Here is a 27,116-nt window from a genome sequence, read left to right on the forward strand (position 1 = left end):
CAATTTGAGAGAAGGTGATTTTCTATCTAATTCTGAAGCTTGAAGTTGAAATAGCAGAGTGATACCTGTAGCATTCTCTCCGGCTTCAAATGCACATTTGCACTTATATTTAAATGTGTTTGATTTGAGGCTCTAAAAATTCTTCACATAAAATTAATGAATGTCCAGCTGGTGTGATTCCATGGTTGAGCATCAACCCATGCACCCAAGAGGTTGCCAGTTTGATTCCTGGTCAGGCCACATGCCTGGGATTCAGGCTCCATCCTCAGCAGGGAGCGTACAAGAAGCAGGAGAAAGATGTTGATGCTTCTCTCTCATCAATCTTTCTCTCTCTCTCCCTCTCCCTTCCTCTTTCTCTAAAATCAATTAAAAACACACATTTAAAATTATCTGAAGCTCTATAGTGAATCATACTACTTACCATAGTGCCTCTGCTCTCTCAACAGCTACACCCATTTCTCAATGGGCATTTTGGGGGCTAAAGCTGCTTGCTCATTTCTATTTCAGGCATAAAGCCTAAAAAAGCCTTTATGGTAAATAACTCATGAAATAAGAATAGGTTCATGCATGTGTCTGCATTTCTGGTACCAGAATTTTAAGCAACTAAATTCCCTGGACACTAGATCTTTCTTCCTTGACCATCAATATTTTGTTGTTTTTCTTATTAACCCATGCATCCTCAATGAGGATAGTATCACTTCCCATCTCTCAGCTCCTCAATCTCTCCACTCACCCCTGCTCCACACCCCTGCCCTCCCAAAGACAAAATTGCTGCTCAGAGGGAGAACAAAACCTTACAATTTTTATGACTATAGTACAGATACAAATACAGAACATATGCAGTATAACTGTGGCATTAAAATTCCTTGGCGGAGGGGCAATTGGGGGGAAAAAGGTCTACAAAATTTCCTTAAGAAGAGACAATGAAAAAAGTTTTTCAACCTTGATTTTCTATTTTTTAAAATAACTTTTAAATTCAGAAAATAGAGAAGAAACAAATTCCCAAAACTCTTGCCACACACATGTGGCATTATCAAGCCCATAGTGCTTATTGTGTCAAAGCCCTTATGAAACCAACTCAAAAAGAGTGGAAGCTTTTTCTAGAAATAAATGATAGAGATTTGTTCAAGGTTTTTGGAGTTTGCAAATTGAGAACACAGCTAGGCAAAAACCCAGCAGTGTTCCAAAAAAGGAAGAAAAGGTCAAAGTTCTTACAGTAAAAAGTACATTCTTCAGAGGTATCAGTCCTGCACTCAGTCCTAGGATTGGTCCAGGAGGGTTATCAGTCAGATGCCAGGTGGACAGGATGATGGATGCCAGGTGGTCCAGAAGATGGGTGCCAGAGGGTCAGGTCATTTCCTGGCAGTCTAGATAATGGCTATCAGGTAGATGTCTATGTGAGTCTTTCAGGAAGTAATCAGGAGAGTGTTTAGGGGATAATTAGAGGGTAACCCAGAGGACTGGAAAGTTCAAAAAAAGCTTAAGTTCCCAGGCTAGTTAGAATAAGAATGGAATTTTTCCATATGCCTCAACTTTCATAATGTTAATAATATTAGGAGCTTGGTTAAAATGATTCCATTTTACATATTCCATATCTTCACTCTTTCCTCACCCTTTACATGTATTAATTTTAATATGATAATGGCCAACAATCCTATGACTTAATAGATTTAACAAATGAGGAAGCTGAGGCACGAGACAGTAAATAACTTGCTCAGGGTAACGCAACTTTGAGTAGAGGAACACATTGACCCTGAATGTTCCTTACAGTTTCCGATTCTCTGATTCCTTAGGTCAAGAGCTGGGTTATTTATGGGGTGTAGTCAGGACATTAAATGTGGGGTCAAATATGCTTGTTTGAGTGACTGGTGATAACACATTTACATCAAGGCCCTGGCGATCAAAAGATCCAGGAAGACATTTGGACTGCCCTTTTGATGACTCTCATCTCCTGCCAACTCTATTCATCTCTGCTTTCAACAGCTCTTTTTGCATCTTAGAGTTGGTGGAGCCTCATCAATGACATGCAGTTACTAGTAGTGTGAGGACGGAATGAGCCATCTCTTGTCAGTGGTACAGCATAGAGGGTAAGAGCACATGCTCTGGACTCAGAGTTGGATCTACTTGCTATAAAAACTTGGACAAGTTACTTTCATTTATTAATTCAGTCAATATAAATTGAGTACCTACTATGTGCAGGGCACTATTTTAAATGCTAAGAATACACCAGCAAATAAGACTGACAATGTTTCTGGCCTCATGGCATTTATATACTATGCCTCCATTTCCTTACCTATAGAATGGAGATTTTAACAGTTCATAGCTCAGAGGATTGTTCTGGGATTAGATATAGCATCATGTATATAAATAACAGCCCAGTACAAAAACTCAACAAATACTACCTATTATCGATAATACTATTCAACCTAGTCTACTTAGAAATATGCCAAAGGAACTTGTGATTTGTTATTGTCTTGCTTGTTTTATCTTATTTGAATATATTTTTTTTTAAATATTTTTTATTGATTTTTTACAGAGAGAAAGGGAGAGGGAGAAAGAGTTAGAAACATCAATGAGAGAGAAACACTGATCAGCTGCCTCCTGCACACACCCTACTGGGGATGTGCCCACAACCAAGATACATGCCCTTGACCGGAATCTAATCTGGGACCCTTCAGTCCACAGGCTGATGCTCTATCCACTGAGTCAAACCGGTTAGGGCTTATTTGAATATATTTTATAGTAGCCATTTCAATAGAAAAATCTTAAAAATGAAATTCAATATTTTCCTATATTATGTTTAAACTATTAAATAGAAAACAGAAATCATAGCAAAATTTTCCGTATTTATCTGTGACTATTTTATATCTCCAAGGAGAAGATAAGAAAAAAGTGCTATTTTTTTCAACTGTCATCACCCATACTTTAATGAGTATCTCAGAAACTATAAAATAGAGAGAGTGCAAAACCATTCCCTAAGAAAATTTATCGTGTGGCCAAATTAGTGAGTTGCATTCCCCATGCATGACCTTTTAAACTTGGTTTGAACCTAATATTGACTTTTAGTTTATAATTCTGACCGTTAAGGGACCATACTCAGGAATTTTGGAAGTGACTCAGGAAGAGACCAAGCAAGGGAGAAAGAAAGAGCTATCAGACAAAGAAGGCGGTGACTTAGTTGGTGCTAAGAAATATGACACTTTCCTATGCATATATTCAGCCCACAAACTCAGTTAACCACACAAAAAGATTAATGATTTAAGATGGAAGATTCCACACATCGTCAAAAGCTTGAAATTTAAGCCCAGTGTAGGGGAGTATAAATTGGCATACCCACTCTGGAAAATTGGAAGTTTTCTACCAAAATTCTACATGTGATTATCCTATGACCAAGAAATTCTACTCTTAGGTATAAACTGAATCAAAATGCAAATACTAAAGACATACAAAAATGTTCAAGCAGTATTATTTGTCAATAGACAAAAGTTGGACCCAACCCAAATTCCATCCACTGTAGAATGGATAAATTTAATATATTAATATAATGTAATACTGCGCCAAAATAAAAATGAACAACTATTATTATCTTCAAAAATATGAATAAATTATACAAACAATATTGAGCAAAGAAGTCAGACACAAGGATAAATTTAAAATTCCATTTCTATAAAGTTCCAAAGAGAAAACTAAAATACTTTATGATGTTAGAATCAGGGTAGTGGTAACCTTTGGGTAAGAGAAGGAGATAGTAATTGGGAGTGCACTTGAGAGAGTTCCTGGGGTATTGGCAATGTTGTATTTCTTGACCTGGGTTACAATTTCACAGTCATATTCACTTTAGGATAATTAACTGAGTTATGATTGCACATATTCCTACATGTATGCTACTCTTAAAAGTAACACACACACACACACACACACACACACACACACACACACACAGGATGGCTGGACTTAAGCCTCTAACAAATATAATTTTTTAGGATCCCCTCTCCCACAGTTGCTTCTTCAGTCCCACCATCTCACCGTTTTAGAGAATCTTCCCATTGTTAGTTTTGCTCTTTTCATTGTTATCCTGGGTGGTGGTAACTGAGTCCCACCTATGCCTCTTGCAGGCCTTGGACACCTAGCACAGGCCTCATCCCTGCCCTGAATAAGCTGTGGCCCTATAGGAAACCAACTTATTTGAGAAATAGGATTTTTAGAAATCTGGAATCTGGCAATATCTTTTTTTTCCTGGAAGAATTCTGGTATACTCTGACTTGCCCTCCTATCATCAGGCCATAGACACACACACAACAGCAGCAACAACACACAGCAAAATAAAATAAAACCCCAGCTCATCCAATGTAGTTAGAAGAAAGCAGAAGTGTAATTACACTTAGAGTGCCATCTGCTGTATTTTTTTGCCAAGTGCCTTAAACACCTCTGCTAAGAGCCATGTAATTTAAAACCTTTCTCTGAGGCATATTACAGACCTCTTTCTTGGGATTTAACCTTTAACAGAGTCCTAAGAATTCCTGTTAGGTATCAATTTGAGAAATATAGAATAACTACTGTTGTAGTGGGCATCTGTCTATGTTTTTGCCTGTGGTCCTGAGCAAGCTATGTTTGGTGACTTCCCCACTATAGAAACTGTGGAAAAACAAATATTGGATTTCCCAGATTCCTTTCCACCTCAGACATGAGCACATGAAAGGGGGTCTACCAATTAGGAGCATCTGTCACCTGAGCTTACAATTGGAGACTCAGAAGATAAAAAACTGAGACTGCCAGTTCCATTCTAATGACTTGTGTCCTGTTTCTATGGACAACAATGGGAACAGTTCTAGAAGCAAGGTATAAAAACTGAGGGTCTGAGATTTTGCCCTACTTTCAAGCTAACAAGTTCACCTCCCACAGTTTCATGGAAGCAGATAGAAGACACTAGACCCTTGGGTGAAAGACAAAAAACTCTGCTACTCATGGCACATCAAGCTGCATGACATCAGTGTGTGCACCGGTTCCCTTTGTCCCTAATTCTCAGAGGACAGTGCAGATGGGCCCGGGTAGCTGCCTAAACACACAATGGTTGTGTTACAGGAGAGGAACTTTTCATGGCCTGCTGGTAGAAGGGCAAGTCAGGGCACACCAGAATTCTTCCAGGAAGAGAAGAAAGATATTGCCAGATTCCAGTTTTTTCTATCCTATTTGTCTGGATTCTTTATAATGGCAATAAGCATATCTTCCCTTGACTCTAGAGGGAAATACAATCTCTACCTCCCAAGGCTTCTGCTCTGCAAATATTCTTGAAAGATAGTCTGGAGCAAAGCCTGTCAATGCTTCTGCTTGCAAGGCATGCAGAAATGCAAGATGTCAGAGGAGGATTGTCTCCTAACACAGCATTCAATGACCAGCATTGATGGAACTGGAGGCATCAGTTGCAGTGACTCAAAGGCTCTATGGTGCCAGTAGGGTCTTCACCAGCCCAGTTCTGCAGTGTTATTTCCAGCATTGGCCCTGGCTGCATTGTCTCTAAACCTAATTCTTTGACCCATCTGGAGTTATTGAGCTCTGGTCCATATTTTCTGTGTGGATCTTCTCACTGACACCTATCAACCTTGACTGATACACTAAAGATAAGTGAGGATTCACCTCACACAATTACATGGATGTGGGAAGAGTTTCATTTTCCAGTGAAGAGTGGAATGAAATGCCTATAGGTACCCATTCCTTGTCCTTTATTTTGGTTGGTTCATTTAGTCTCTTAGATGTTGGGTACATCATCTGCCTTCTCACCCACCTAAGCCAGGTGCAAGATCTCATCGGGGATTCTTAAAAGAAAAAGAATCTGTATCACCCAGAGGTCCTATGCTAGAGGTAAAATCCCAAGATAGAGTTTCTGAAAGTGTTGAATCCCTGGCCTGCAAGTTGCTAGAGCCCTGAAGATTTTATCTTAATCTGAGATTTAAAAAAACAAAAACAAAAAAAACACCCACAAAACAAATCAAACAAGAACAACTGTTTCATGGGGACCATTGATTAATTTAATCATTTGTTGGTCGCTTACTCCAGAACCACACTTCCTAGGGTGGGGTTCCACAGTTCTTGCAAGATAGAATTTTTGTTCGTTGATTGCTGGATAATGACATGACTTTTACTGTTTCTTGGTTAGGATACACTTTTATTGCTGAGAATCATTTAAAAATGTTATTTTTGAAAGATTGACTCGCACACAGGTCACAATTTACCATTACTATTTTAAAGGTCTGGACATTGAAGCTTAGAAAGGTTCAGTAACTTATATAAGGACAAAGAGCTTGCAAGTGGCAGAAACAGGACTCTTGTAGCATCTACACCAGTGGGAGGCATTTAGATGTCATCTAAATCTGTTAAGCTGACATAGTTTGAAAAAAATTATATTGTAGGAATATATTTAAAGATGTGGGAAAATGTTCACCATACAATAGAAAAAGAGGATGATTATTAAGAGCATGTGTACTCTAATACTAATTTGGTAAAATAAACATATAGAGTGACATATAAAGTGTGTGTGTGTGTGCGGTTGTGTCTGAATATATAGATGAATCTAAGAGTAAATATACCAAAGCATTGGTTCTTTCCATGTCTAAAATCATAGATGATTTTTATTTTCCTTTTGAAATCTCTATTTTAGAAATATTCTGGTTTTATAATAATAAGGAAATAGTTGGCTGTTTGCCCCAAAAGTTGGTCGGGTAATTGGTTAAAGGGTATATATTAGGGTTTTCCTGAAAAATAGAACAAGTAGGGTAAATACAAATATAAACATTTATTTATTTATTTATTTATTTATTTATTTATTTATTTATGTACTAGAAGCCCGGTGCACAAAATTCGTGCATGGAGGGGGGTTGTCCCTCAGCCCAGCCTGTACCCTCTCCAATCTGGGACCCCTGGAGGGATGTCCGACTGCCCTCTCACAATCCAGGACTGCTGGCTCCCAACTGCTTGCCTGCCTGCCTTCCTGATTGCCCCTAACTGCTTCTGCCTGCCAGCCTGATCACCCCCTAACCACTCCACTGCCAGCCTGGTTGATGCTTAACTGCTCCCCTCCCAGCCTGTTTGCCCCCAACTTCCCTCCTCTGCCGGCCTGGTCACCCCTAACTGCAGGGTTGATCACCTCCAATTGCCCTCCCTTGCAAGCCTGGTCCCTCTCAACTTCCCTCCCTTGCAGGCCGGGAGCCTCCCAACTGCCCTCTCCTGCTGGCCATCTTGTAGTGGCCATCTTGTGTCCACATGGGGGCAGGATCTTTGACCACATGGAGGCAGACATATTGTGTGTTGGAGTGATGGTCAATCTGCATATTACTCTTTTATTAGATCGGATAGAGGCCTGGTACAGGAGTGGGGGCCAGCTGGTTTGCCCTGAAGGGTGTCCCAGATCAGGGTGGGGCTTTCCTTGGGGCGTGGGGCGGCCTGAGTGAGGGGCCTGTGGTGGTTTGCAGGCCAGCCACGCCCCCTGGCAACCCAAGCGGAGGCCCTGGTATCTGGAATTTATTTTCCTTCTACAATTGAAACTTTGTAGCCTTAAGCAGAGGCTGGGCCTGGACAGGGTGTGGGAAAGCTTTGCTTCCCCTGTTGCTGCCGGCAACCCTAGCTTACTCTCTCAAGCTCCGTTCTGCCGCCATTTCTGTTTGAATTTGTTTTCCTTTTATAATTGAAACTTTGTAGCTTGAGTGGAGGCTTAGGCCTGCAACAGCTCGCAGAAAGCTTGGCTTGCTCTGTTACCTGGGAAACCTTGCTCTCTGTGGCTGTAGCCATCTTGGTTGGGTTAATTTGCATACTTGCTCTGATTGGCTGGTGGGCATGGCTTGTGGGTGTGTCGATGATATGGTCAATTTGCATATTATCTTTTTATTAGGTAGGATGTATGTATGTATGTATGTATTTGTTTGTTTGTTTGTTTGTTTGTTTATTTATTTATTTATTTATTTATTATGAGGGTTTGGCTCACATGCATATGGAGGCTGAGAAGTCCCATAATCTGCCATCTGCAAGCTGCAGGCCCTGGGAAGCTGAGGTGTACATGCAGTCTAAGCCTAAAAGCCAGAAGGCCAGGAGGGCTTATGTCTGAGGGCAGGAGAAGATGGGTGTCCTAGTTTAAGCAGAGAGCAAATTCTCCCTTCTTCCACCCTTTTGTTCTATTCAACCCTCAACAACTTGGATGATGCCCACTTACAGTTGTGAGAGTGATCTTTATTTAGTCTATCAATGCAAATGCTAATCTCTTCCAGAAATGTCTTCATGGACACGTGGACATAATGTTTTACCAACTATCTGGGCACCCCTTAGCCCAGTCAACCTGACTCATAAAATTAAGCATCACAAACAATAGCTTACAAAGCCTGCAGTGAGAAGGCAAGACTATTTGTATCATCATGTAGAGGGTGGTGTACAAAGCAGATGTGGATACCAACTGTTTCTAAGCCAAGCCTCAGGGTCTCATCCAAAATTTATCTTAGATTTTCTCATCTGAAGTCTCACCTGAGGGCCTACAGCTTTTATAAAACTTTCAGGACAATCAGATCTGTTTCCTAAAACAAAGGCTTTAACCTGCATCCCCCATCCTCACCCTGCAACATCAGATATTATCTCTACCCTTTAATGACAGATATTTTTGCAGTGAACAGGTAGACCAAAAACAAACTAACAAAAATCCCAAAACAACAACAAAAACATATTGGGCTTTAAACCTATTTTACCACCTTAAGCCCAGATGCTTGCTTCGGGTCCTTTCCTCTTTAAATTGTTTTGAATGCAGTGGTCTGATTTTCCTTTCAAACAGTGTAAGAGGTGAGGTGTATCAATTTTATTACTTTAAATTTTTTTATTATATAAATAATAGACATTCTTTTCAGAAAAATTGAAAAAATAAAAAAATACAATTAGAAAAAATACCAAAATAGAAGAAACTAAAAAAAAATCCTGCATAAATCTATCCCCCATCATCCAAGAACTACCAGAATTCAGATCATTCTCTAGGCACTGATAGAATGTCAGAGTAAGTTATTTCTATTGCAACAGCTTCCTTAGGCCAAGTCAATCTAGATTTTAATCAATCTAAATCAGATCTTAATGAGACATTTGCTGTCAAATATATTTTGTCTCCTTATCCTAGCCTGCATTGCAAAGGTCTCTTTTTGGCTCTGATATCAGGGCTGGAAGAGTAACCAAATGCTTACAAATGCACACCATTTTCTAGGATAGTTAGCTTGGATATTTACATGCTAAATGGCCTGTAAGTACATAGACAGACTCTGCTTCCTCCCTCCCCCTACTTAGCCCCCACCTTCCAACACATATAGCTTCTTATTACTATCTGGCTAATGAACTCACAGGATAGCTCAGGAATCTCTCTCCATCTTACTGGGCCCATCTGACTAACCTGCTAATGGGGAATTCACTTTCACCACTAATGGTAATGATGACTGTTGACTACCCCCATCATGCTAAGCACTTTAGTATACCAACTCAATAAATATTTATGAACTCACTTTGAAGTATTATTATCCCTGTTTTATAGATTAGAAAACTAAAATTCGGAGAAATTAATTTACTGTCTCAAAGGTCACACAGCTGCAAAGTAGCAGAACTAAGATTCAAACCCAGGTCTTGTTGATCCCAAAGCCCATTCTCTTAACTGTTGTAGTAAACAGCCTCACTTTCTGCAGACATGGTTCATGCTCATGGTTCTAATGATATAAGGAGAGAAGAAAACATTGGACCAAGATAGTATACACAGTCATCCACTGAAATCTTACCGCCCTAAAGATCCCACCTTCTAGCCTAAACATCAGTACTCTGGGGTCACGATTGCTACATGGTTGAGTATAGATATCTGTTAAATTATTATAGTTGGAACATAGCTCTTATCTCCCAGAAGTCCCTCTACCTGATATGATCCTATATAATAAAGAGCTAATATTCAAATTGTCTTCACACCCTCATGCCTTCACACCCTTACACCCTCACGCCCTCATGCCAGGGCCAGGGGACCTGAGGCCGCGCCCCCCAACCCAGCACTAGGGCTGGGGGACCTGAGGCCATGCACCCCGCCAGGTGGGACTGCACCTCCCGCCCAGTGCCAGGCCAGGGAACCTGAGGCTGTGCCCCCCACCCTGTGGGGCTTGATGGGGGTGGGGCCAGCTGGGTCTGGGTCTCATGTGATTTCAAGGTGAACGCAGATGGGCGGAGACTTGACTCTGGATCCCGTGGCATGCCCCAGACTCTGACAGGAGGGAGATTTTCATATACATTTTACTAATTTTCTTTCATCTCTGACACTTCTGTTATAGAGAAAGGGCAAATAGCAATATTAAAATATTTCCTCTACTTAATTCCCTTTTAATGTGCATGAATTTCGTGCACCAGGCCACTAGTTTCACATAAAAGAACTTCATTTTGGGATGCATACCATACATTTTTTACTCTGTACTTTTCTTTTCACCCTTTTCTTCTTCCTCAGATGATTGGGGGCAACAAGAACACATGTTCATGTATTTCTCAGTCTTCCACTCTTTTCTTGGACTTGAAAAGGTAGTAGTAGGAGACAGGGAGAGGCTTCTTGCTAATTCCTAGTCTCCCTTTCCTTGTAGGGAATCTGACAATGTGAGAACAGGTCATTGGGAAGACTCTAGGAGGCTATGTAATATACATAATAAAGAGAAAAGGCTTGGAGTAGAAGAGGAACACAAAACCCTTGGCGTAACTGCAACTTATAAAATACTAAAAATAAGGGAGAAAAATGAACATTGCAAAACAATTCCTTTGGCATCTTTGTGACACACGGCCATGTTTTAAATCACTATCTAAAGTTTGGATACCTAACGACTATTTCTTTGAAAGCAAAAGTGTGCTAAGAAAGAGTTACCAGATAGCAGAACATGATTCAAGTTTGGTCCTCTTCCTTCTGAAAATGAATCTTCTCACTTGCTTTATTGAGCCCATCCTGTCCTGTCTCCTTCAGGATTTTACTCTCTTCATTATCTCTTCCCATATTCCACGGATCTCCATCTCATTCTTTCTACCAGGTCCTCCCCTCTGCTTCCCTTCATAGAGGAAGAGACTCTTAGACCCTAGGACACCCTGATTGCCAATCTAGTACTTGCTTTCCTATGGGATAACTGTCCCATTCCTTTCCCAACACCCACTCCATTCCCTGTCACCTGGTTATGTGCCCACTCCATGACCAGTGATTGTAAATGGTAAAATCAACCTATCTTATTTTAAACTTTTTCTTGCCATCTCTGTAGCATGTGGCCCTGTGCATCATCCTTCCTTCTGGAGATCCACTCTTCCCCATGGTTCAGGCCTGTGGTACCTTCTCACCATGCTGTATCACCTCATTTTCTCACAGGACCTATCTCATTGGATTGTGTGGACTAAGTGAGAAGATGCAAGCAAATTACTCAGCACAGGTCCTGGCATAGGTGGGAGCCAATAAAGCTTAGCAGTTTTATAATTAATATTACCCACACTCAGTCACACCTGGCTCACTTACCTCTAAGATCATTCTTCCCGGGTTTCTCTTCCTTCTGCTACCCCAGTACATGTGGACATTTGTTGAGATTCAATCTTTGGTGCTCAGGCCTTCCCCATTCACTGTCCTTGAGACTTTCATCCATCCTCTAGGTTTTACTTATAACAGCTCAGTAGATGACCCCCAAATCTATATCGCAAGGTTAAAGTCTTAAGATTACTAGTCATTCCCACTTGGCTATTCTACATTCATATAAAATACATCACCATCTTACTATAGCCTATATTATATATTTGCTCTTTTTTCATTTCTAGTAATAGTAACACCACTCTTTCTGTAGCCCAGGCTGAAAAAACTTCCATGCACCCCTTCCTGTCCTAGACATAGTGCTAGATGCTTTATAGATATGGTTTCATTTAATCTTCATAAGAGTTCTATTGTATTTACTCATAAGGAACTGAGGCTTAGAGAAATTTACCAACTTGCTTTTGAAGTCCAATCTGTCCAACTAAAAGTACCCACTTTTTGTTCCCTGGTACTTACTACCCAACTTTCACAAATTCACTTCTCCCTTTGGAATATGTACCAGACAGAGGCCCACTTGTTTCCATGTGACATTAGAGTTTCACTTTAATTATGATCCTTATTGTCATATGTGTTGCAGATTTGCCGTCTTCTCCCCTCCATTCCTTTCTGTGCCTCACTTCTAGAAACACAATCCTTTATCCTTTGGCCTCAAATATGGCCTTCCTGTTTTACAGGGTTGTTAAGAGAACCAACAAACATTATGCCCAGGAAAGTATTACATACTCAGTGAAGGCAAATCAAATAATAACAGCTGGTGGCAAGCTAGCAAGTTTCCTGACTGTATTGGAACAGATTCAGTGACCTTCAGTACCACTTTCCAGATCTCAGTTTCTTCTTCTCTGAAGTAAAGAGGTTGGACTAAATGATATGTGTGGTACCTTCTGATTCTAAAACTTGAAGACTCTGATTGTTCAGAATGTACCCCATTTTTCACCTCAAGTAATGGTAAAGATTAATCTAATTAAACACACACACACACACACACACACACACACAACACACACACACACACACACACACTATTAAGTCAGAGTTCAGAGAAAGGCAATGTCAACAACCACTTAGAATATCCCCCTTCCCTGTTTGGAGGGGAGGGGGGGGGGGTCTCTTGGTGTTTATTTGAGTCTCTGAAAACATTAGTAATGTGTTAATGCAGAGTGATCTATAATGGCAAAATTTGTTATTTAATTGGAGAAACTGAATAAATCCGTATGTACAATGACAGATTCAAGATTAATTTGTTCCTTGGAATACAAAGAATCTGTTGTTTCCAAGAGACTTGTATGAAACTATGGTTTCATTCAAGGTCTATTTTGTACCTATTTTCAAATGGCAAATAACTAGCTATGGATTGAATTGGGTCCCCTCCCATCCCATAAATTCAAATATTGACCTCTAATACTCAATGTGACTCTTTGTGAAGACAGGACTTTGAGGAGTAATTGAGGTTAAATTATAACCTCTTCCTTATAAGAAGAGGAAGAGAGAGGTATCTTTTTCCTTCCCTCTACCTCATAGGAATACACAGTGAGAAGGTGGGCGTCTGCAAGTCAGGAAGGGAGCTCTCACCAGGCACCGAATCAGCCAGCACCTTGATGGTGGTCTTCCAGTCTCCAGAATTGTGAGTAAAAATTCTGCTGTTTAAGCCACCAGTCCATGGTGTTCTTTCATGGCAGCCTGAGCAGACTAAGATATAAGTGTTATCACATTATGAGCCTCCAGCAGCACATGCCTAAATATATATTTAGAGACCTGCTATTTTTACTATTTGTCCTTGGAAAAGGTCATGTCTTTGCACATACAGCCATAGATAAATGTAAGAGTTGTGTTTTAAGAGAGTATAATTCACTCCAGTAAAAACCTCAGTGTGCACATTTTCTTCCTATAACCAGACAATAGATTCTTTTTCTGCTGACCAAAGAAATTTAAATTGTAATAACCAAATATAATGCCATCTTGTGTGTTTTGCACTTTGTCTTTTACAAGAAAGCTGCCCAAACCTCCTGAATAGCTGTCAGATAATAGCTGAAGCCTAAGAAGGAGGATTTCTATTGCTTGAAGCAGCCTCAGGGGACACTGGACTGTCACAGGATCTGTTTTGACAATGAAGGTCAGACCCTATTCTACCACCTCCCTCCCTCTAGCCCTCCACGTTTCTATCCTTCCAAACACATCCTTTGTATCTGTAAATAAGCTGCAAAAAAAAAAAAAAGTCTTTAGAGAAAAATCCGACACCCCAAACACTAGAGGCACACCTTGGAGGTAGTGCGAGTTCAGTTCTAGACCACCGCAGTAAATTGTGTATCACAATAAAGCAAGTCACACAGATTTTGTGGTTTCTCGGTTCATGTAAAAGTTATGTTTGCACTATACTATAGTCTATTAAGTGTGCACTAGCATTATGTATATAAACACCATGAACATACCTTAATTAAAAAGACTTTCTTGATTAAAAATGCTAATCATCATCTGAGCCTTCAGTGAGTCATGATCTTTTGCAGGTAGAGGGTCTTGCCTTGATGTTGATGAAAATGCAATGCCTGCAAAGCACAAGAAAGTGAAGAGCAAGAAAATGAGAAATACCAGTATCCGTATGTATTCCACACTTACCAGCTAAGGTCTTATGTACCTAAGTCCAAGGGGTCAGATAATATCCGCTGAAGAGAGAATTTATGTTTGCATCAAATGTCTGCCTGGATATTGAAACGTTCCATAGTAGTAAATTTTATATCTGCAAAGCACATACTAGTTTTCAAAATGCTTTCACCCTCATTAGCTCCATAACTACCTTAAGAATGATCTAGAGCCATCATTCATGTTTTCTGTGAAAAAAACTAGGCTCAAGGAAAAGAGGCCCAGGCCAGATTCTAAATGGTAGGAGAGGACAAGGTTCCAGGAATTCTGCAACCTCGAGTGTACTGCCTATGGGGACATAATGGACATAAAATTCTCCAAGCCCAAAGTAACTAACAGGAAGAGAACACCAAAACATTACAGGAGAGGAGAGTCAAACGTGCCTGCAGTTTCCATTTTTGAAGCAGCTGTTTCCTGCACTTAGTGACCTGGGCAAGTTGCTATAGTTACGATGTAATTCCTCCCATGAAAAATAGGTTATTCAGAGTGTATTAGCTCCTTAATAGCATAGACCAGTGGTTTTCAAATATTTTGGCCTCGGGATTTCTTTACATTCTTAATAATGATCATAAACACTATAGAGAACTCTAGGGTGCTTTTGTTTATATGAGGTACATCTATTCGTTTTTACTATAGCTGTTAAATAAAATAGAAGTTTAAAAATATTTTATTAATTTATTTAAAATAACAAGCCAATTACATTGTATTATATTTTATTACAATGAAACTATATTTTCCAAAACCAAACAAAAATTGGCATTGTTTTTTTATTTTTACAAATATCTACCACATCTGCCTTAAAAGAAGGTGTCTGCATTCCAGCTGTGGCAACATCACACACAAAACTCTGGAAAACTCCATGAAAGAATGAGAGTAAAAAAAGTCAAATAGGGACTTACGTTTTTATGAAAATAGTTTTGATCTTGCAGACGTTTGAAAACCTTTGGTATAAACAATAACAAAACCCAGAATTTTAAGAATACATGTTTTTGAGAATATGACTTCTGAGATAGGTGATTTTAAGTACATAATAATTAATCAATAGAATCAATTGGGTATCTCAGTTCTTTTCTTTCTCTTGACTTTGAAGATAATTCAGAGCCAGGAAATTCTAACTCTGTGAAACAAAGAACAAGGCCTCCAGCGCATCTGGTCTCAGAAGGGACCCCCAGTGAGGGCGGCTTTGCTAATGCCAAACAAGTATAGGAGTACCTGGATGTAATCTTAGTTTCCTGATTAATATAAAACCTCCCTGCATGCTTGCTCTTTGTGCTGTCAGTTCCAACAAATGCGATTCAACGAGGATGTGGACAGATTGACATATTGGAGACTATTTCAAACTCTTGGACTTTTGGGTGACTCAGAGAGAGTGATAATCCTCCATTTGATGGCTAATCAGGATCAAAAAGGAGCCTCTTTGTCTTGAACACCAACACCCTTGGGCTCCTCCACCTTCTCAGGACAGATCTATCTCTGATGTTGTGAGACAGGAAACAACCTGAGTGCTGGCTGCGCGTTACTCATCCAGTGAGAAAAGTATTAATGCTTTGCCACTTGACACAGTTGGGAAATACTCAAATGCAGCATTACTTAATAAAGCAATTCAGAATGTGAATTGCTGGTCTTATCTATGCCATAAACTAAGCAAATGACAGGGAAGTCACCCGTCAGCTTTATGAAATAATGTGACCTCCCTTCCTTTATTCTTTCCTCAAATATTTATTATGTACCTGTTATTTATAAGGCACTGTGATACCTACAACTTCAAATAATTTGGCTACCGATTCTGTTTATTTTTAATTATTACATATTATTGTTTCTAAATAAGAGGAAAGCATGCCCATGAAGGAAAATTAAAATTATAATAAAATATAAAGAAGGCAAATATAATTCCCCATAACTAATCTCTTTGGGGTAATTTTAATAAACTCTCCTGTGTTTGTTTCACATTGTATAATAAGCAGCTTTAATTTTACTTAAAACTAATCATAGACATAATTTTAATGTCCAAAGTTGGTGATAAGTATCTCAATGAAGCAATCTTATGTCTTATTACAGATTTCCATAGGAGAAATTGCTTCCTGGGAGTAGAATTACTTGGGAAAAAGAATTGTGTACATTTTACAGTTCTGTTAACATACTGACAAATATATGCCCTGCAGTGTATCAAAATTACACCACCAGATGAGGGGACTTATTTCACTGTGAAGGGGCAGCAGAGCTTGCCACCCCAAAATATGCCTTTTGAAATATTGATTATTTTGAGCTGGTTATTTTTAAGAAACAAAAGATTTTTAAAGAATATTTGACACCACCCACCCCCACCTAAAATAATTCAGATAGAAAACATGCTTCAGTAGGGGAACGTTAGCATAGTCACCTTAGCATCTACAAAGTAAGTGTGGCGGAAGCTAAGCCAAGTCTGTCTATTAGATTCCCGTCTGGGTCCCATTGTTTCTGGGTGGCCTGGCAAGAATTTGTGTAGCACACATTTGCTCTTTCTCATCCACCTGTGAGTTGCCTACCTTCCCTTTGAAATCCCAGATCCTTATCTCCATCCTCTTAATCCAGAATGGCATCCAAGCCTCAACTAGCCAATATGTCCTCAGATGCCATATCCTTAGGGAGCCTCTGTATGTACATCAAAATAAATTTGTTCATTTTCTCCTGTTAACCTGTTTTGTGTTAATTTAATTATTAATCCAGCCAGAAGAATTTAGAAAAAAAAATATTTTTCCTACTCCTCAGCTTCATCCTCACCAGCATTGAGGGCAATGCTTATTTATATGCAATCTTTGCTAATAAGCTTGGTAAGAACAAAAATCCTATCTTTAAACATATTGCATTTTGGGTAAGTATTGAAATAGAATTTTTTTTTTTTTTTTTACTTTAGAGAGAGAGGAAGGAGAGAGAGGAGGAGGAGAGAGAGAGAAGGAAACATCGATGTGAGACTTAGTTCCTTTGCCCATTTTTTCCCTATCCTTATTGGGTTTTAATTTCTTTTCTTTTTAAATTTAATTTATTGGGGTGACATTGGTTTGCAAAAAAATAGAGTTTTTCAAATGTACAGCTCAATAAAACATCATCTGCAGTCTGCATTGTGTGCCCATCACCCCAAGCAAAGTCTCTTTCTGTCCCATTTCCCCTCCTGGGCCCACCTCCACCCAGCCCCTTTCCCTCTGGCTATCACCACACTGTTGTTTGTGTCTATGTGTTATGTAACTATGCATATATGTGTTATGTATATATGTTCTTTCATCCAGTCCCCTCCTCCTCTCTGACAGGTGCCAGTCTGTTCCATGTATCCATGTCTCTGTTTCTATTTTGTTCATTGAGTTCCACATATAAGTGAGATCATATGGTGTTTGTCTTTCTCTGACTGGCTTATTTTGTTTATTGTTTTCATGTTGAGTTGTATGAGTTATTTTTTTATTTATTTTTTATTTTTTTTAAATATATTTTATTGATTTTTTACAGAGAGGAAGAGAGAAGGATAGAGTTAGAAACATCGATTAGCTGCCTCTTGCACACCCCCTAGTGGGGATGTGCCCGCAACCAAGGTACATGCCCTTGACCAGAATAGAACCTGGGACCCTTGAGTCCACAGGCCGACGCTCTACCCACTGAGCCAAACCAGTTTCGGCAGTGTATGAATTCTTTATAAATTTTGGATATTAACCCCTTATCAGATGTATCATTGGCGAACATCTTTTCCATTCTGTAGGTTGTCCTTTTGTTTGCTAATAGTTTCCTTTGCTGTGCAAAAACTTTTTAGTTTGATGTAGTCCCATTTGTCTATTTTTCTTGTTTCCCTTGCCCACGGTTCCCTTCCTTCTATACAGCTAAGAGAAATGTCAGCGATTTTACTGCCTATGTTTTCTTCTAGGAGTTTTATGGTTTTGAGTCTTACATTTAATCCACTTTGAGTTTATTCTTGCATATGATGTAAGAAGGTGGTCTAGTTTCATTTCTTGCATGTATGTTTCCAATATTTTCAACACCATTTGTTGAATAGACTTTCTTTACCCCATGATATGTTCTTGCCTCTGTCAAATATTAATTGCCCATAAAGACATGGGTTTATCTCTGGGCTCTTTATTCGGAACCATTGATCTATATGTCTGGTTTTATGCCAGGACCATAAAAAAGCAGCTTGACTACAGTGGCTCCATCTTCTTTCTTCACTCTGGTCCTCAGAGTCTAGGCAGCAAGACCGTGAACAGTTACCGCTATAAATATTTATGTGGAATTCTTTCGTTTCGGAATACTTTTTAGGAATCTGGGTAATCGTGACTGTAGGTCATGAGATTACCTCGCTCAGACCTGCAAACACAAATGTCCATCAGATCCTGAAATGCCAGTGGGGGTGGGGCATATAGCGGTGATGGGGACTGTGGAAAACTGAAAGGCATCTTCCCAGCCTGAAGAGGGCACCTACTACTTGGCTCTGGTTGATGGTTGCTAGAACCTTCCATGGACCAAAGGTTGCCAGTTCTTCTAACTTTTCAGAACAGGGCCAAAAGTCTGAATTTTCGTGAAATTTTCTGATTTAAACATTTGGAACCAAATTCAAAATGAGGAAAACAACGACACCGTTGCTTCTTAAAAACCAAGGCTGCGGGGCTGCCTCCAAGAGTCCAATCTCTTTATTTTAAAAACCAGTGCCGGAAGGAAAGGTCTAACAAGTTGAAATGCCTGAGGCTAAACAGGTCAGTCAGTGATGGAGCCAGAGCTAGATGTTTGATCTCCAAGGGGAAATTAGATGAGGAAAAACACACCCCACTCCCCCTCTCTGCCTCTGCCCTTGCTTTTCTCACTTGCACGTGACCTCCCGACCAAACTCAGCAAAGGTGGAAAAGTGCCGGCTTCATCCAGCAGCAGCAGTGTCCGTAAAACATTTATAAATTAATAGACTCTTTCTAGCCAATAAATGTGGCTTTAGGTGTCAGATCGGATTTTAAATCTTAACTTCTGTGTCTCCGTCACGGAAAAAAATAAGAACTGCTTATATGGGCTGCGGAGAGGATGGAATAAGATTTCAATGTGTGCAGTGTCTGGCACAATACCAGGACCATACTAAAGACCCTGCACCTGGTAATTGTAATAATATCAGATGATGTCATGATAGTTTGCATTATCCATGGGGATGGGGATGGGGTGGGGAAGAAGATAAAGTATTTCATGGTGGGGGTAGGTTATGGATACATCTCAAGATGGAATTCCTAATAGGAGGTATAGGTGGGATTTTCTTTTAAAACCCCATTTTTGCCTGACTCCAGTGGAGTTCATGGTCAAATCCATCTGCATCACGGTGTGCACACTGCAGTCTTAAAAGGCACCCATTCCTGTCCACATTGGCTAAACGAATGGTGGAGCAAAAAATGAGAGTCCAGGTGGTTCTGGGCCAAGAAGGGGACTTGCTGGGTTTCACATGAGAAAGTCGCACCCATTCTTTTTCCTCTCGCTCTAGTCTAGGGCCACCGCAGGGACCTGCTTCCACCTGCGAGCTTTTTCTGCAGAATGCGGGAGGCCGCAGTCGCGGAAGAGGGGGCGGAGGCAGAGGCGGAGGCGGCACCCAGGGGCCGGGGCAGGGGAGGCCGGGACCATCGCAGCGACAATTTCTTTTCCTGCTGCAGGGGCGGCTGCAGCGCACTCGGATCAGCCCTGCCTGCGCGTGGCTTTACTAGGTCTCTGATCGCCCCCTTCTCTCTCTCCCCCCCCCCCCTCCCCCGCCCCGCCCCCGTGCTGCTGGGCCCCCGGCAGCGAAGGGGAGGAGGAAGAGGAGAACAACGCACGCTGCCTGCCCGAGCGAGGGAAACTAACAAAGCTCCATCGGTCCACAGAGAGGGGTGGACGCACGGCCGAGGCCAGCGAGCTGGCGCCTCCACGCCGGGGGGCCATAGCGCCGGGCTGCAGTGCCTTCTAGCAAAAGCCAGCGCGGCCCGGGCTGCAGCGGCCAGACGGATGCCAAGGCCACACGACAGGCGCGGGGGCAGCCGCCGCAGTCGCCGCCCCGCGCGGGCTCCGGACATGCAGGACTGCTGGTGAGTAGGCGCGCGCGCTGGAAGCGTGAGTGTGAGTGAGTGCGCACCGGCACGAGCGGGGGTACCCGTCGGGTCCGTGTGCACGGTGGCCTGGCGCGCCCCTGTCCCTCTTCCGATGGCGGCGTCGGGTCTGGGGTTTGTTCCGCGGGAGGAAAATGTTTTTTTTGCTGGTTCTTCCCTTCCTTCAAGTGCCCCGATCGTCCGCCTGCGTCTGCGCTGCTTCTGTGCGCCCCCAGCCGGCTCCTGGGGGTTCCTTTCACCTTGATGGGGAAGGCAGGAAGCTGTGGCTCTGGGTGGCAGGGCGGGACTCTGGCAGTGACCTATAAGCGTGTTTCTGGTTCCGAGTTGGAGACGGTGTCGACACTGAAAGAGATCGGCGCACTGTCTTTGGGGGGGTGCGTGGTGTGGAGAGGGAAGGGCGAGGGTTGGAAGAGCAGACCTTTTGCCCCAGCAGGCCATGTGGCATGCCTCTAGACGAAGTTTACTTTTATGGCGTTTATTAGCGTCAACTGTCTTAAGACATTAAGTAATTCATGAGTAGTTTACGTCTTAACTGAATACCTTTAATGAAATGCGCCAAGAAGTATAATGTCACTAGAACAATTTTCCAGAACTCTCTAAAACAACCCACACTGCTGATATCCAAGAGCCTACGGTGAAATGAAAAATGCTACAAAACCTATATCACTTTATTAACCAATGCCACCCCAATAAACTTAATTTTAAATTGCGTACGTAATAGGTAATTCAAGAAACAGAAGTTGATCTAGAAGATATGGGGGACGGGGGGGAGGATCTTAAGTGTTTGAGTGCCTTGGGGATGGGGTGGCTGTCTGGAAATCAGGTGGTTAGGAAAACAGACATCTTTCAAACTAAGCTCCACTGAGCACAGTGATTTACAAACATCCTGTTAGTCACTAAGAAGAAAGTGAAGCCCTAGGTTTTAAGGAGTTTCTGAAACTATAATGAATATGAGTAAGATGCTGATTTATGATTTCATGTTCAAGGCCCTGTCAATGGTAATAAATACAGCAGGTTTGTTCCAGCAGATAAATTACACCAGAATTTTTTTTTAAAGATTTTTTAATTGATTTTTAGAGAGGAAGAAAGATGAAGGAGAGAGAGAAACATCCATGTGAGAGCAGAACGTTGATCTGCCGCCTCCTGCGTGCCCTCTACTGGGGTTCTACCCTGAAACCCCGACTTGTGCCCTGACCAGGAATCAAATCGTCAACCTTTTGATGCACCCAACAACACCCAATCAACTAAGCCACACTTGCCAGGGCTACACCTGAATTTTTGACTTCTGTGTGAAGTTTTTGTTCATAGTTTTCTATGATGGTTTTATAGAGATTAAGCCACTGGGTTTTATTTTTTTCCCAGACCTTGTTTCAATGGACAATCTTATTTATGTTTGTGGAATGGATGCTCAATTAAGTCTCAAAAAATGTACTCTATAACTGTATTATAGTAGCATTTTGTAGCTATAAATATCTTTTTTTTTTTTAAATTCAAGTTAATGCCTTTGAGAAATAGACTCCTCCTGTTTACCACTGGCTCCATTACAGCTTCTTTATTCAAAGCCATGAAATGTTACTGGAATCTACCTGGAAAATGAACTGGCTGCTTCTTTTCAGTTCAAGCATCTATCCAGCACATTGTTGGCCACTTGGGAATCTAGCTGGAATTTATGTATCAGTTGATTCTTGGGAATTTTAAAAAGAAACTTGTTTTTTGTGTGTTTTGTTTGTTTGTTTAAATAAAACAAGCATCATTTAAATGACCACGCAGAGAATCCTAGTCTCTTGCCCATATTGTGGTCTTGAGGGCCAGTTCTTGCCTACTTTTGCCTTGTTTCATAGGACTGATTGCCAGTGTGAGGCTTAGAGAGAGACATTGAGGGGAGCAGTATTCCTGAGGAGATTTGCTTCTGGAGAGGAGAGTGTCTCTGGGGTGGGTTCCTGAGAAGGACTGATAAACGTAGTTAAAGAACTGTGAGTAATAGTTCCTTTTTTTATTATTATTTAGCACCTAGGACTTAACTAAACCGGTTTGATCATATTCCTCCTTCAAGGACTCTTCCCAATCCTACTTACAGCTTCTGTCCAGGGAGTGAGGTTGCTTTTCACAGAGAAGAAAGGCCTGGTGATTCTTGCTCAACCTGTGAGGGCCAGAAGAAACATGTAGATGCTGCCCAGGAAATGTCAGGTGCCTTCTGGGAGGACACATTTACACACTAGAGACAGTTTAATCCACTGGATTTGGGATTCCTGTCTAAAGCTAGCATTTTTTCCTCAACCCTGTGAAAGATTTATAAGGAACTTCAAATGACACCGCAGAAAATGACTCATAGTCATCCCTGAAAATATTCGAGTCAGCTTTCTGTCCCTTCGGGGCTAATGGATCACAGATGCTCAATAAATGTTGGTTAAATGAAAAACAAGCCTAGAATGTCTTTACTTCCCAACTTAACTAGTTCACATCTAGTATTGATTGTTTTTAGTCATAACTTTATATGAACCTTTCATCAAATTGGAGCTCATGCATATATTCAACTAAGATCGACTTCCTCCATCAAGGAACAATAACAATCCCTTCGAAATAAAAACAAACAAACAAAAAGCACTGTATTGGCACCTGTTGACTTGCTCATTCCATGAACATGTGAATTGTCCAGCGGGATGTGCGAGTTTACATTAAAAAAAAATCCTGAGTTGACATCAGAATGTTCAATCCAGGAATAATCTGGATGTGCCTTTTGTCACAAATTATTTGCATTTCTAAGCAAACCACATGAGTTTCTAGTACAATCCAGCATCTCCTCATGCTAAATGGAAAAGCTAATGAAACCTTTGGCAAATGACTAAGTCTTCACAGCACATAACATTTGATTTTCTTTCTAAATTTTAAATGAATCCGTGGTGTGTTTGTCCATTGATTTGGCTGGCTTAGGAACTAATTAAGATTGGTGGTTACTTAGTAATTTATGTTTATTAAAAGCAGCTCCTTTATATAAGCACAGTAATTCATGTTTTAATTGCTCTAGTTAGCCTTTTAAAGTCCTCTTGGAAATGGTTGCATTGTGTGATGTTGGATATTAAGAGTGCTATGCTTTATATTATTATTATTTTTTAATAGTTCTGACTTTCCATTCCAAGTCATTAGAAATTTAGCCCATGATTCATGTTCTAATTTCAGGACTAAAGATTTGAAAGCTGTCTGAAGTTTGCCTGGATATTAACATGATCATGCATATTAATAATGCACATTTTCTGTCTGTCATTCTTCTGTTCATGTCCTCCAATCAAGCTTGTTTTATTCTGAATAAAAATTAAATGAGATCCTTAAACATTTAATTTTTTTTCTAATAGGCTATGTTCAAAATAAATACAATAAAAAATTGCTATCACTGTGTTGAAGTAATACAAATACTGATATCCTCTGCATAATGAAACATGGCGATTCTTATCAGTATTTACTTGATTAGTAGGAACTTGAACAAGGGTTAAAGGCCTGTTTCTTTCATACTTTACTAAGGCCTGTGAAAGCCAGGGAGTGGAATTTTGATTAGATAAGGTGGCCAATTCAAGGCTGGTTCCTTGAAAGGATTAAGTGATGAAAGCATCTTTTCGGGAAGAATATTTTGGCCATTGGGTGGGGAGTGGATTAGTGGAAGGAGGGAGTGGAGGTGTTAATCTGGTGTCAGAGAATGATAGTTGGATTTTTAATCGAAAGGCTGCAATGAAGAAGCAAAAAGTTGAGACAGTCAGACATCAGAAGTCTTTGTTTTATGTGCAAGAGAGATAGTAAAGCTATGGCACAAGGGTCATCATTCACATATTCCACATTCATGGAACATCACCCACATTCTTTTCTGTTGAGCCCTAGTGTAACCTCAGAATCTTGCAAACATTTGACAGATATTTAGTAAGAAATATTAGTTCTTGAACATGTCCTATACGCCAGGCACTGTGCAAAGGCTTAACACATCATCTCAAGGATGATGGCGTAGTTAGGAACATGAATTCTTTTTGCCATTTACTAGTTGTGCGTCCTTGGGCAAGTTACTAACTTCTCTGAGCCTCAGTTTCCTCATCTTTTAACAGGGATATTAATTTCCCTCTCATAAGGCTTGGGAGAGGGTTAAATGAATAAATAGGTATAAATGGAAAGTGATTAGAAGTGTCTGGCAAAAAATTGTGCTATATGTGTTTGTTGTTGTTATTTATTAATTCATAAAACAACTTTAGGCAATAGGTATCATTGTGCAAATTTAAAAATTGAGGTACAGAGAGATTCTTGTATAAAATTGTTGCTATTTTTACTTGATGTTTTAGTATTTTGTAGTGGTATTTTTTATTAAGTGCTTTATTAAGAAGTGTTCCAATTTTGTGTTTTTACATTTGCTTTAAAAATTGTTTATTTTTTGTTTTTGCCTGGCAGTTGACATATGCAACACATATTAATTTGTAACCTCTCTCCTTATACCCAGTGATTCTGAGCTGGAAGAAAAGGAGGTATGTCTCCCTAATATAGTGTATAGCATATAGCTCATCCTATATAATAAAAGCCTAATATGCTAAGTGTCTGACCGTTTGACCTTTCAACCAGTCGCTATGACATGCACTGACCACCAGGGGGCAGATGCTCTGACCGGTAGGTTGGCTTGCTGCTGGGGTCCGGCCCATCGGGACTGGGTGAGACTGGCTGGACATGCCCTGGAGCCCTCCCACGGTCCCTCCCCAGCCCCGATTGTGCAGTGGTGGGGTCTCTCGGCCTGGCCTGTGCCCTCTCGCAATCTGGGACTCCTTGGGGGATGTCGGAGAGCCGGTTTTGCCCTGATCCCCACAGGTCAGGCCGAGGGACCCCACCAGTGCACAAATCTGTGCACGGGCCTCTAGTATTATATATTATATAAATAATGTGCAATGTAATATTATGTAATTATATAATATATATTACATACATCATATGAAGATGTTATATGCATTATATTAGGTATGTATTATACATTATATATGTATTAGTGGACCCGTGCATGAAATTCATGCACAGTGGGGGGGGGTGTCCCTCAGCCCGGCTTGCACCCTCTCCAATCTGGGACCCCTCAAATGATGTCCTACTGCCGGTTTTCAGGGATCGGACATCTCTCTCGCAATCTAAGACTGCTGTCTCCTAACTGCTCACCTGCCTGCCTGCCTGATTGCCCCTAGCCACTCTGCCTGCTGGCCTACTCTTCCCCAACTGCCCCCCGCTGCCAGCCTGATCACCCCCAAATGCCCCTCTGCCAGTCTGATCATTCCCAACTGCCCCCCTCACTGACCTGATCACCCACAACTGCTGTCCCATCCTGGCCTGATCACCCACAACTGCCCTCCCCTCTTGACCTCTAACCACCTCTACCTCGGCCCCGCCACCATGGCTTTGTCCAGAAGAACGTCTGGAAGGTCTCCTGGAAGGTCTCCCAGTCTAATTAGCATATTACCCTTCTATTAGCATAGATAGAAGCCTGGTGCACAGGTGGGGGCCGGCTGGTTTGCTCTGAAGGGTGTCCTGGATCAGGGTGGGAGTTCCTTTGGGGCATGGGGTGGCCTGGGCAAGGGGCCTGTGGTGGTTTGCAGGTATGGCCAGCCTGGGTGAGGGGCTGAGGGCTGTTTCAAGCTGGCCACACCCCTTTCAATGTGGGGGGGGGGTCCCACTGGGGTGCCTTGCCAGCCTGGGTGAGGGGCTGGTGGCTGTTTTCAGGCTGGTCACACCCCCTTCAGGGTGAGGTGTCCCGCTGGGGTGCCTTGCCATGTGGGTGAGGGGCTGAGGGCCATTTTCAGGCTGGCCACACCCCCTTCAGGGTGGGGGTCCCCACTGGGGTGCCTGGCCAGCCTGGGTGAGGGGCTGATGGCTGTTTGCAGGCTGGCCAAGCCCCCCAGCAGAGACCCTCACCCCATGGGGGTGTGGCTAGCCTGGGTGAGGAGCTGAGGGCCGTTTTCAGGCTGGCCATGCCCCCCGGTGACCCAGCCTACCAGCCCCTCCTTGAGCGGAGGCCAGGGCAGGCTGGAAGCTTGGCTTCCTCTGTCACTGGGGGCAACCCAAGCCTCCTGTTCGCTCCAGCTCCATGGCCACCACCATCTTTGTTGGGTTAATTTGCATACTCACTCCTGATTGGCTGGTGGGCGTAGCAGAGGGATGGTCAATTTGCATGTTTCTCTCTCTTTTTTTTTTAAATATATTTTATTGATTTTTTTACAGAGAGGAAGAGAAAGGGATAGAGAGTTAGAAACATCGATGAGAGAGAAACATCAATCAGCTGCCTCTTGCACAACCCCTACTGGGGATTTGCCCACAACCAAGGTACATGCCCTTGACCGGAATCTAATCTGGAACCTTTTAGTCCGCAGGCCGACGCTCTATCCACTGAGCCAAACCAGTTTTGGCATGTTTCTCTTTTATTAGTGTAGATACATGATATAATGTATACATTATATGTTATATATAATATGTAATGCATTATATTAGGGAGACATTTATATTATATATAAAGAATGACTGGGTATAAGGAGAAATGTTACCAATGAATATGTGTACATTAAATTACTGGGCAGGTATCAGTATTCTGAAAAACTTCTATGCCATCCACCTCTCTCCACACTCCTAGAATCTTATATATCTCCCATTCATGACTGACAGTGGAGTTATGATGACATTTTATAACTGTGTTTATTCAGAATGTTTTATAGAGTAACCGCAGAGTAAATTTTAGCTGTTCTTAGACTTATTGAAGTAATTATGTCTTAGTTATAAGAGGCCAGATTTTAATCATAGGTGGGAAGGCTGCTACAGCAACCAATAATACAAAA

At 41.3% G+C, this 27,116-nt stretch overlaps 1 protein-coding gene across 1 annotated transcript in view; it reads left to right on the top strand.

The window, feature by feature from the left end:
* Positions 1 to 19,982: 19,982 nt before the first annotated feature.
* STAMBPL1 (STAM binding protein like 1) overlaps positions 19,983 to 27,116 on the top strand; it is a 42,002-nt gene continuing 34,868 nt past the window's right edge. Inside the window, exon 1 of the mRNA XM_054728902.1 lies at positions 19,983 to 20,265. The gene's annotated coding sequence lies outside the window, so the exon portion shown is untranslated. The remainder of the gene's footprint in view (positions 20,266 to 27,116) is intronic.

This window comes from Eptesicus fuscus, chromosome 17 (assembly GCF_027574615.1).
Source record: "Eptesicus fuscus isolate TK198812 chromosome 17, DD_ASM_mEF_20220401, whole genome shotgun sequence".
In the NCBI taxonomy this organism is placed as follows: domain Eukaryota; kingdom Metazoa; phylum Chordata; class Mammalia; order Chiroptera; family Vespertilionidae; genus Eptesicus; species Eptesicus fuscus.